This window comes from Sebastes umbrosus, chromosome 20 (genome assembly GCF_015220745.1).
Source record: "Sebastes umbrosus isolate fSebUmb1 chromosome 20, fSebUmb1.pri, whole genome shotgun sequence".
NCBI classification, from domain to species: Eukaryota; Metazoa; Chordata; class Actinopteri; order Perciformes; family Sebastidae; genus Sebastes; species Sebastes umbrosus.
In genome coordinates this window covers 20,381,880-20,394,377 of record NC_051288.1, presented here as the reverse complement: position 1 = coordinate 20,394,377, position 12,498 = coordinate 20,381,880, and the positions used below count along the sequence as shown (strand labels likewise).

The following is a 12,498-nucleotide window of genomic DNA, read 5'->3' as shown; positions in this document are numbered from 1 at the left end:
CTAAAGTAGATAACTGCTTGTAAAAGTGTGTTTTAGATTGTCAAATTCATTGTAAAGCAGACTATGTGCTTGTAGTTCAGCATACCTGGTCAATAAGTAGGCTACATGAGGCTACATGTCAGTTTATGTCTTGGCAATTGCAAAAAAAACTATGATGTCGCTGACATTGAATGAAATTTATAGTTTGCTGGGTGTTTGTGTAGTGCTTTTTATATTTAGTAATTTAATTATAGTAGACCCTAATGTCCTTTGCTTTAGGGCAGATTGTGAGCAAAAGTGTGCTACTACTGGTGTTTGTAGGGTAATGATGTGTGTGTGTGTGTTTGCGTGTGTGTGTGTGTGTGCGTGTGTGTGTGTGTGGGAGTGAGAGACACTGCAGTCCAGGTGAGTCAAGCAGCTCAAACATAGGACAATACCGGAAGCTAGTAAATTGGTTTTCAAAATAAAAGCATGCTATTTTGCATAAACAGTCATTTCATGTTGTTTATATATGCCACTATACTGTATATATATGCACCATAACTGTAGGTCAAAGGCACCTTTACATCCTTATATGCTCAGTTATATGTTTTGTCATTGACTCTTTGTTTCGCTTACATAGCCTCAAAAATGTAACTTGTTTATGTTCATTTTTAGAGACATGTTGAAAAGCAAAAAGCACTTTTTATGAAAACCTTTACACCAACTAAAATGTAGGACTGTTTCTCACTATGCACAGCCTACATTTCTGGTAGCTTACATGTGGTTGTGAAAAAGAATAAGTAGGTTATGTGGTTTCTGTCGTGGGTTTCGGGAGATAAATCTGAGAGGTCACAAGAAAAACACATCTTTTTGTTACACAACGTTATACTATAGCTCCCATACTGTACTATATTATGTTACGCTGTCTTATTACATTATACTGTATTATATTTCTATTGTAATACAGACAAACACTAAGTGGCATGACTCAATCACGTCATATATTAGTCTGATCCACTATACTGTATACTAGACTTGCTGACTCTGCTGCTATTGTAATCACACCACTGTCCCTTTACCTTGTAGTTTTGTCTAATTACTCTTGTATTGTTTCTATTTTTAATTTGATATATCTCTTATGATTTTATTTGAACTCTCTGTATTTATTTCTGTCATTGTGCTCCTGCAACAACCAAATGTATCTTATCTTATCTTGTGTTTACTTTTTCCAGACTCTTTTTTTGAAAAATTCTGGATATTTATACCTCCTCAGGTCAGAAAAAAATACTCCAAATGAAATAACCGCAGGCCGATTGATGATAACTATGGGATCATACGGCTATTCATAAATCCTGCACGAGGTATATACTGTATATAGACATGTATACATGCATATAATGTACACAAACACCAACTCCATGTATATCCATTCAATATTTTGTATTTATTTATTTGTATTTGCTTACTGCTTACAATTTACACACTTGACATATATGTTGTTTGTCATTGTTGCTGAATATATTTATACATACACCTATTTCTTTCACCTTTTATTGAACTGCTGTGTCATCATCATCACTTGTATGTACAGAATAGTTCTATCTTTATTTTTTTACCTATCTTTGTTCAGCTTTGTTGCCCTTGTCTATTTATATCTCCATTTCTATCAATCCATTAGTCAAATCCATTGTATGTGTGCACAAACTTGGCCAATAAATCTGATTCTTATTTTATACCAAATTGAAAGGGTTGGAAAAAAAGTAGGCTATCTTATTTTGAAATCCATAACCGGATGTAGCCGTTATGTTTCTCTCTAGCTCCGAACCTCTCAGCTCTAAACACGATCAGCAGCGTCTGTCCAGTCCAGCTCCTCCAGCTCCTCCAGCTCCTCTCACAACAACAAACACGCTCTCAGCGGCAGGAAGGGAAGCGAAGAGAGAGAAAGAAACACATTTAACATGTTGTTTTGTCAGCAGACACCTTGGTAAAGTTACCAGTTTGTGGATAAGACGAAAAAGACGGATCGTCCAGATTTCCTCAGCAGCCTCGGACTGTCCACTCTAACGACAACAGTAAGTAAACCTTTACTGTTACTGCTTTTTAAACTAATTTATTATAATAATATAAGTAGTGAAGTGTATGGTTTTGTAGCTGTAGAACTACATGTGTGTCCTGTTGCTTTGTAAGTGTATAAACACCTGAAAGTAAACTCTGCACAGGTGTGTGAAGGTTAAATTAATTACTTGGTGTTCTTGTTTTGCTAAAAAACAAGAACATCCGCAGTACACTTAATTACCTCTGCAGGCCACAAAAAATACTTCAAAATTAAATAATTTTAGAATAAAAAAAATCACTCTGAGGTTGAACAGTTTAGAAGAAAAGATGAATGGTCACAGAGAGAGGTTATAACCACTGGATCATCCTATTCATAAATCCTACTGTATATAGACATGTATGCATGCATATAATTTACATAAACACCTACTCCATGTATATGCATTCAATATTTATTTATTTATTTGCACTATTGTCATTTGCTTACAATTTGCACACTTGCCATGTATGTTGTTTGTCATTGTTGCTGAATATATTTATACATACACCTATTTTTGTCATCTTTTATTGAACTGCTCAGTGTCATCATCATCACTTGTATGTTCAGAATAGTTCTATTTTTATTTTTTTACTGGCCTGAGGAGGTAATTAAGTGTACTTTTTTTGCTCAGCTATCCCAAACACATTCTTTTAATATGTAAAATGTCCCTTGAAGTCTTTGTGGTCCTTTTATTATCACAGTGTGCATCAGACATGGCAGGTTGACTGAGTTTAGACATAACAAAGTGCCTCCTGCAGTTTATACAGACTCATTTCCTGCTCAGACTTCAGCTCCATTTCAGATTATAAATCAACAATTTCCTTGTTATGGACCATGCATTCATCTCCTCAAGACAATTCATCTTGCTTTTATCTGATCTTTTTTAGAAATAGAGGTTTGGATACTGCTCTGTGTGTGTTCCATGTTGTCCCATTTGTTAAGTCTATTGCTGTCTAGAAGTTAGTTATTTTCATTATCATTTGTGTTAACAGTTGTCTCTTTGCATTCACACTTAAAGCCACATGCTACTGATTTAAGACACATTATTTTACTGGTCTAGGACAGTTTGTTCAGTGGTGAGAAATGGAAATCACAAAGAAAATCCTTAAACTTGTAGCATCATTTGGGACTTGAAAACTAGGTCTGCTCCATAGACAATGTATGGGGATGCTGAATACTAAACACCAAATTAGGGTTTACATTCAAGCTGTGTTGGCAAGCATGAATCAGAATTTAGACATCTCTTGGGTGCAAGAGCTCACAAAAACCAGACATACACCGCTCATTGTCTGTGCAGCCCAGTCCCGTGAAATAGTCATGAAATCTAATGTATTGATTCATGTACATAGACACGAATTTCACATTTTTTTTTTCGTGATGGTCAGCACGAAATCAATTTGTATGTAATCCACGTAATTGTGAACCGGGAAGTATAAAGCGCGGCAAACGCCGCGTAGGGAGGAGGTCGGTGTGGATGGGTGGGTAAAAAAAGCAGGACTTTCGCCCAGGAGATGTCCGTGTCCCGCCGTGTCAAACCACAAGTCAAAGTTGATTTATGTGTCACGTAACTTCCGTACTTAAGTTACGGCACTTACGGTGTTATTTTAACCCAAACTACGATCTTTTCCTAAACCTAACTAAGTAGTTTTGTTGCCTAACCCTAACCAAGTCAATTTACTCCTAAACATAACATAATAAAGTAGTTTTATTTATAAAAGACTGGGGTGGAAATTGACACCTGTGTCACGTGTTGTTGAGTCGTCACAAAAAAAAGGGAAAACCGTGTTTATGTACACGAATCACATAGATTCAATTTCATGACTATTTCACAAACTGAGACTGTGTTGGTCTGTGGGGGCAGTGGCAGATTTTACATCCCAGTGACAACACGGGATGTCGATGTAATGGTCTATTTTCTAGCTTGTGAGCGAGTGGTCCACAAGTATTGGCTGGCATGCCTTGGGGCGCAGCAATAACATATGTGAATTCTTAAAATGAATGGCATTCCCCCTCCGACGCTGTCTGCAGCCACTTTGGGCTCGACACAGAGGCGCTTTTCACGGCGTTAATGCATTGCCAGGGACCAGAACTCCACAGTTTGTGTTTTACTAGGAGAAACAAGAATATAATTCACTGTTTTTGCACACAAAAGTTTGCTTGTTGGTAAACTGGATTTCTCTTAAGAGGGATTTATGGTGAATAAGTGCACAGCGGCTCTATAGTGTGTTCATACACAAAACAAATCCCCAAGTGTGCTACTCATTTAAGTAATGAGGCAAAAAAAAAGCACCTTGTCTATTTATTGTGCGCAGCTGCTTCATTTGTAAACACGAGATGATAACGTGACAAAGAGGAACAAACAAAGTGAACAGCAACTCTCCCAGCTCCAGCCCTCAACTCTCCCAGCTCTACAGGATGTTGTATTCAAATTTCCTTCAGCCTAAACGCATGCAGAGGTCAAGTGCTTACCTCAGCAAGCTAGAAAAAGGGCGGACTTTGGGCCATGACAGTGGGAGGCCACGTTGCATATTTGCATTGATAATTTGTCAAGTGGTTTTAGAAGCACATGGCAAGCTTTCCTCAAACATCTTCAGAGGAACTGCTTTGTCAGCATATCAGGGAGTTAGCGTCCCGAGTTCTACATGACAGGAATATTATGACTCTGCATGTTTTGGATCGGGGTTTCATAATGTTTGATCTCTGAATCCAGTATTTATTTATCAATGAATCTGCATTCTTTTGGATCCCTTGTTGAATCTATTCATGTCGTTTGTTTGGGGAGGAGAGGAGATATTTCTTAGTTAAATAATATTTATGTTGTACTCAGTACAGTAACAAAATAATGTTTTCAACAAATCTTAAGTAGGGCTGGATATCATTTGAAACCTCTCAATAAATGTGCCAATACATGAGTTTTGGTACTTAAAACATTGAATCGCATGATTGTCCATAGTTAATGGCGATTAATCACATCTTTTATCTGTTCAAAATGTACCTTAAAGGGAGATTTGTCAAGTATTTAACACTCTTATCAACATAGGAGTGGGCAAATATGCTTGCTTTATGTAAATGTATGTATATATTTATTATTGGAAATCAATTAACAACATAAAACAATGACACATATTGTCCAGAAACCCTCACAGGTACTGCATTTAGCATTAAAAATATGCTGAAATCATAACATGGCAAACTCAAGTCCAACAGGCAACAACAGCTGTCAGTGTGTCAGTGTGCTGACTTGACTATGACTTGACCCCAAACTGCATGTGATTATCATAAAGTGGGCATGTCTGTAAAGGGGAGACTCGTGGGTACCCATAGAACCCATTTTCATTCACATATCTTGAGGTCAGAGGTCAAGGGACCCCTTTGAAAATGGCCATGACAGTTTTTCCTTGCCAAAATTTAGTGTAAGTTTGGAGCGTTTTGTAGTTTGGGGAATTATCTGTTAATATGACAACATGGCTAAAGCAAAGTCTGACGGGGCAAGAAACATGATCAGACAGGTTTTAAACACTACCCCAAATTAACTAAACTTACTTGGAAGAGAAAACAAATTTGAACGATAAAATTGTGACCCAAACAAACTGTCCGCTGTAAACATCCATCACAACTTTTCCCACTGGATTTACTGTAGTCAATGTAACACACAGTTTTCCTGTGCTGTGAGAGATTAATAGACATTTCAGGTGCGCTCACTTTCACTTTACCTCCAAATAAAATCTTTTTTGGCTTGTTTACAACCTGTCTGATCAATGTTTGTTTTTCTCACCCCTTTGGACTTCGTTGTTGCGATGTTGCAGTGTTTCCTAAATCTTGGCAGCTGTATTGTGAGTAATGTCATCACATAGCAGCAAATGATTGCCAAAACTATGAAAATAAGACCCACGTTGTAACAAATTGGAATTATCTTTTAATATAGATGTCAAGCTGTCCTCCATCTTTTCCCACCAGCTTCTTGCCCACTTCCTCTTTTAATATATTCCATTTTGCATTCCTTCATCAGCATTATAAGCTGCTGTCTTGAGCCTATTTATGTCTGAGCTGGCAGACATGAGATGACGTTGTTTCTTTGGACCGCTCCCTGTTGTAGAAAATATGTGGCTTCTAAGTCAAGGTGGCAAATATGTACATAATGTACTCCTCTGGCCCGAAGGATTAAAGCCATTATCATCAGAAGAGTCACCTTTTCATGTGATATTAAGAAGTTAAGTGTACCTGAGTATGTGCATACAGTGTGTGCTCATGTGGCTGAATGTCCTCATGTGTGTACAGTTTAGCTTTTTAATTATATGTTTGTTGGAACACACCTTGTTGGTTTCTAGTTTGACTTTGTGAAGTCAGGGAGACATGGATGAGAGTATTTATTAGTCTAAAAGCCCTTGGTTCATAATAGATAGTGTTTTCTGTAAGCGATCCCTCGCTGTCGTGCCGCTGCTGTGAATTTTTGCCCTTGAGCCGTTTAAACTGGAGGTCAAGTCCCTCCATTGTTTGTGTTACGGCTGAGCAAACCGTCTCCTTGAAGAACAAATAGAAAGAGAGAAACTTAAGAAGACAGGACAACAATGGGAACACAGTGGGAGGTGTTTTGCTGTCAGGCAACATGAAGACCGTGTTGTGTTTTTTGTTTTCCTGAGGGCCCATCATGTCAGATGAAATGCTGATTTAGTGTTTTGTGGGTTTCTCTGTTTATGTAGCGCCCCGTTGGGTTGAATTTACTCTCCTGTCACTAGTTGCTCGCTGTAATTAGTGATGTTGGAAAGTTTCCCACACCACAGTGTTTAAAAGAGTCCAACGATAATGACAGTGTGACTCGGTGTGGCTTTTCAAACAATGAGCCGTGACGCAAAATAGGCTGCAGGCTTATTATATCTGTTTAGTCTGTACAGGACAAAAGAAGGAAGACGTCATGATTGCATTTCTTATGTAGCTCCAAATTTCATTCTGCTGAAGGAAGACTTGCTGCGTGTCGATTATCTGTTTGGGGGATTTCATGGTGTAGTTGGCAAACTGCTGGTTGTTAAGGATCTACTGTATAAAACTCAGGCAACATGCTGAATCCACAACACATGCAGCGTGTTGACAAAACAAAGTGAGTACAGTTGGCCTTAACCGTCACTCCTCCCTTCCTCTTCCTCCAGAGCAAATAGATTTTCATCTCGTTTCTTTGAACCTGTGTGGAATACCAGTCATGTTTTACTGTGACGGACTGATTCGGATCAGATCTGATTAAATTGTGAGCCACACAAATCAGTTTTGTAAATACTCTTTGACCTTGGTCTGCTGGGTGGGTACACGTGTGTTTAAATAGCATGCGGGCAATTCATGTTCTTCTTCACTTCTCAACACTAATAGGCGACTAAAACCCTTTTTAAAAAATATGATTTACCTGCAACTTTAAATCATGAACTTAGTCATACATAATTTGTTCTATCTAATTTGGTTTTGTTTCATCACTTCATCCTGTTCTTTGTTCTAAACCACACATTTTAACCATGTTAAGAAAGGTGGTATGAATTAGGGCTGTTCCGAATACCATTTTGTGGGATTTGAAGTTTCGGCAAGAAATATTCAAAGGTATTTGAAGCTTTGCGGCGCGGTGCAACGCAGCAGGGTGACATGTCTGACAGTCTTCTTCTTCTGCGCCCCTGTTTTATTTTATGCCCAACATTTGCATTACCGCCCCCTGCAGTCAGCACATTACTCTGTAAACATTGCTCCATCATAGGGTGCCTTAAATCTATGTACATGATACAGTATTATGGAAACGAAGATCCTAGACATCTATCTAGTCTCATATCACAATATTATATTTAAAAAACATTTTTTTTGATGAGTTGGTAATCTTTAAGCTAAAATTCACCTGTTCCAGCCTCTAAAATGTGAATACTTTCCATTTTTTTTAGTCTTAACTGAACATCTTCGGCTTTTAGACATTTGAAGACATCTCCACTGGCTCTGCGAACTTGTGATGATGCACTTTTTTTGCTATTTGTTGACACTCCATAGTCCAAATGATTAATCAGTAATGATCCCTAATGGAAACATCACGCAGCTTTAATCTAGATTTTCCAACAGTGAAATGCAATTAAAAATCTTTCCCATCCTTCAACCTCCCATACAGACGGAGGGGCTCGTGACCTTATCTCCTCTCTTGGATTGGTTCGGTATTCTTAGCCAGAGTTTTGTGCACAGCTGGACTGCACAGCTGTCTGAGGGCACCAGGAGGCAGGGCCCGAGGTTTCAGAGACGCCTGATCCCCGAGCCTGGGAACGGGTCATGACTCCTTTTTTTTTTTTTTTTCTTCTTCCCTTTCTGTCTAATGAGTGTCTGTCCCGGGCCGAGCAGGTGACATCTGTGAATATCTGAAGAATACAGCAGATAGTATTTAGAGGATTAGGCAACAGATGTATGACACACTCACACACACACACACACACACACACACAGACCTCCCACTTAATTCTCTCTGGTCAGACCTCATGGGATTTCTGCCTCGGCCCAATTTTCAGGTACAGAGCACAGCGGCCATTAATCTGTCGACATCTTTTACCTCCCAAATTGCCATATTTTGTCACCTCCTTTCCTGGAGCTTTGACTAATGGCCCCATTTCAATGCAAATAGACCACAGCATCAAAACAACCAGCATCCAATATTTTCAAACTTTTAACATCCTTAAAACCAGTCCACAGTTTTGTGCTTCATCCAAAACTTTTGCCACCATCTCAGTAAAGAAACGGGTACATAATCTGTACAGTGTCACAGTGCATTCATGTTGATGATATTTCCTATAATCGGTTGATAATCTCCTGGGCCATCGCTGCATCCCTATAATGTTCTGTTCATTTCAACTCGTTTGTGGATCATTTATTTGTTTCTTTTCAGATTCATTATGTAGTCTGCAAAAATTAACTTCATTTTATCAATCGATTTCTGCAAAATAATAGCCAATTACTTGGTGCACCACGGTTTAGTCTCATCCACTTGCCTTGTCTTGGTTGAATTTTGCTCTTAAAATCCACAGATTACTGACTGCAGTTAGAAAATTCAGGGTTGTTTGTACCTGAACTTGACACAAAGTGGAAATTATGCAACCGATGCTGTTTTTTATTCTACAACCAGTACAGTGTTCATCCCTTGAATACTGATGACTGTGAAATAATAGAATAACCCTCCTCCCTGCTGCACTACTATATCTCTCCTAAACATTTTCGCCTTTTTTTCAACTCAGGATTGACTCACCTTGCTGCATCTTTTCCTGCAGCCACTTTGCGAATGGGTCCCAAGGAACCGTTGCAGTACTGATTAGATTTACAGTTTTGTAAACAGCCCAGATAAGATGCCAGGGCGGCTTGACTGGGGGGAAAAGTGTCCTTGTAGTTCTTATCCAGGGTAACTTGAAAGTGGACTCTGAAGTCATTGAATTACTCTACTGCATCAGTTCTGGTAGGAAACTCTACTGCTCTACTCTACTACTGAGCAGTTTAGCGGTGCCATGGCTCAAGGATGGCTCTGTTGGTCGGTTGGTCGGTCCACCTCTTTGGTCGAGACTGAAAAATCTCAACAACTATTAGATGGATTGACATGAAAGTGTACCTACTAATCCTGCTGACATTTGTGGTTTTGAGTGAAATGTCTCAACAGCTCTGGGATGCATTGCCTTAAAATTTGGCCCAGACATTAATATTCCCATCAGGATCATTTTTAATAAATTTGGTAATCCCTTAACTTTTCCTCTAGCCCAGTGCCATCATCAGGTCAAAATTGTAATTTGTCCAATGCTTTGGTTTATGCTTTTAGTGACTTCTTTTAATGGTGTGTCTCGTTAGTTGTATATGTGGAGAACGATATCTCGCTTCTGTGTATGTTAGTGGTGACAAAGAATCGTGAATCTTGAGCATGATGATTTAGCTTTAAGTACAGCCTTCAGAATGATGAAATATCTCTCTGATTGATGGAAAGCGAGAGGTACAGTGTAAGTGGCCTGATTATATGAGCTCAGACGTCAGCGTTAGTCAGAGGACGGGGGCACAGTTTTGTTATGTTTGGCCTTGATCCCAAAAGTAAGTAGTGTCAGGAGAATACTTCACATAGCACATACACGTAGTGCGTTGCCATCATCTGTTGTCATTTGTGGATGATTACGTGAGTTAAAAAGAGCATGAAAAACAACCCTGTTCCCATGAGCAGCTGTGATTGGCGGAGGTAGTTAGTGTGATCATGACATTCACAGCTGCTGCGGGGAGGCCCATATGTGCTGATGTACAGACCTGGAGTCTCTCTGACTCCTAATTTGCTCTCACACTCTCTCACCAACACCACCATCATTTTCCCACTCACTTACTCCTCATCTGTGTCAACTGCCCGGCATCCTGCTGTAATCCATCTCATACCTTCTGATTGTGGTGTAGCCCACAGTCATTCTCACAGACTGTGGTCAGGAACATGAGAAAAACACAGCAACAGACAAACAGACAGCAGTTTGAGATGGAGTTGAAAAAAAAAACAATCACAACTTTGGTCTTATTTTTGTAGTTTTGGCCATAATTTCTATGATAATATTATAATGTACTCACTAGGGCTGTCAAAGTTAGCGCGATAATAACGCGTTAACGCAAATTTGTTTTAACGACACTAATTTCTTTAATGCATTAACGCAATCAATCTTTTGGAGGTTGTATCGGGCTCAGTTTTAAAGCTAGAGTGAAGATACTGGTATCATATGAAACTAGAAAATCTAAGGAGTCCATTGGTACCAACCATGTCATACTATCTTGTTGCAAAAGAGGATAGATAATGCTCCATTGTTACACTAAATTTTAGCAAGGAAAAGCTGTCACGGTCATTTCCAAAGTTCAACTCCCATGTTGATAAGAGTATTAAATACTTGACAAATCTTCCTTTAAGGTACATTTTGAACGGATAAAAAATGTGTGATTAATTTGTGATTAATTGTAATTAATCATGGACATATATAACTATCTTTAATCGATTGACGGCCTTTGTACTCACCAAGTTAATCGCTGAAAATGTGGAATGTGTTGCTTACACATCAAATGAAGCTGACTTTACTAAATCACTCACTATTGTTACTGACCAAATCAGTAGCTTTTAGCAGCGGCGCTCCCCTCTCTGTTGACTGAAAGCACTGTTATCAGTTCAGCCGAGATTACTACCCGGTTGAAAGTTCACTGAAAGGCTGCAGATGGCACAGAAAGACTCATTATGTGTTGAATAACTATGTTGCTAATGGGTGGCTGCCGAGCTATATTAACCTTATAAACAGGGCTTTTATAGGCCTAGTTCTAGCTAAACTGTTGGCTTGTTTACAACCTGTCTGATGATCTGACTACTCTTTCTTGCCTAGACTGTAGTGACGTTGCTATCTTAACCCATAGAAAGAATGGCCACAATTAGGAAAATAAGACCCAATTTAATCGTAATTATCCTTTATGTTTAAATTAGGGCTGTTAAAGTTAACACAATAATAACGTGTTAACGCAAATTTGTTTTAATGCCACTAATTTCTTTAAGGCATTAATGCAACTTGCGATTTTTAGCTTGTAGCGGGCTCAGTTTTAAAGCCAGAGTGAAGATACTGGTATCATATGAAACTAGGTTCTATGGGTACCCACGAGTCTCCCCTTTACAGACATGCACACTTTATGATAATCACATGCAGTTTTGGGGCAAGTCATAGTCAAGTCAGCACACTGACACACTGACAGCTGTTGTTGCCTGTTGGGCTGCAGTTTGCCATGTTATGATTTGAGCATATTTTTAATGCTAAATGCAGTACCTGTGAGGGTTTTTTGTGTTGTTAATTGATTTCCAATAATACTTTTAATCGGGATTAACTATGCACAATCATGCGATTAAATATTTCAATTGATTGACAGCCCTAGTTTAAATCTTTGACATCCAGCCACCTTCCCTCTCTTCCACTTTTCTCAGTTTTTCTCCACATTTCCCCTTTTTATTCACTCTCAACCAACAAGATTATATTACACTTTTATTTCCCTCAAAAATGTTTAAACACCAAACATGGTTATTAACTTATGACCCAGGCTAATATTTCATCCTGTGTCCTTCATTGTTTTTGAAGTTCAGAGCTGGGATTCAGGATGTCTTGAAAAGTGAAAACTGTTTTCCCAATCTTAAAACATTGCTTTAACTGTCTCCATCCTTTTCATGTAGTTAGAGGTACAGCGTGTAAGTGGGACGACCCTCCCTGAGGCTGGTTGTTTGGGTATTTTTAAATACATTTCTCCTGTCTCTGTGTGATTTCTGGCCTGATTATAATCTCCTGCTGAGAGGCCAGTAGATGGACGGCACACAAACACACACACTCGATTAAACACGGGAACTGATATGCACAAAAACGCACAGTCCTCAAGTGAATGTTTTTCAGTGGAGACATGGCTGACCATGTGGTGGG

General features: G+C 38.9%; 1 protein-coding gene across 1 annotated transcript in view; it reads left to right on the top strand.

Moving 5' to 3' along the window:
- Nucleotides 1–382: 382 nt before the first annotated feature.
- LOC119479462 (leucine zipper putative tumor suppressor 2 homolog) overlaps nucleotides 383–12,498 on the top strand; it is a 36,537-nt gene continuing 24,421 nt past the window's right edge. The window contains exons 1-3 of the mRNA XM_037755067.1: nucleotides 383–425; nucleotides 1,235–1,322; nucleotides 1,779–2,033. The gene's annotated coding sequence lies outside the window, so the exon portion shown is untranslated. The remainder of the gene's footprint in view (nucleotides 426–1,234; nucleotides 1,323–1,778; nucleotides 2,034–12,498) is intronic.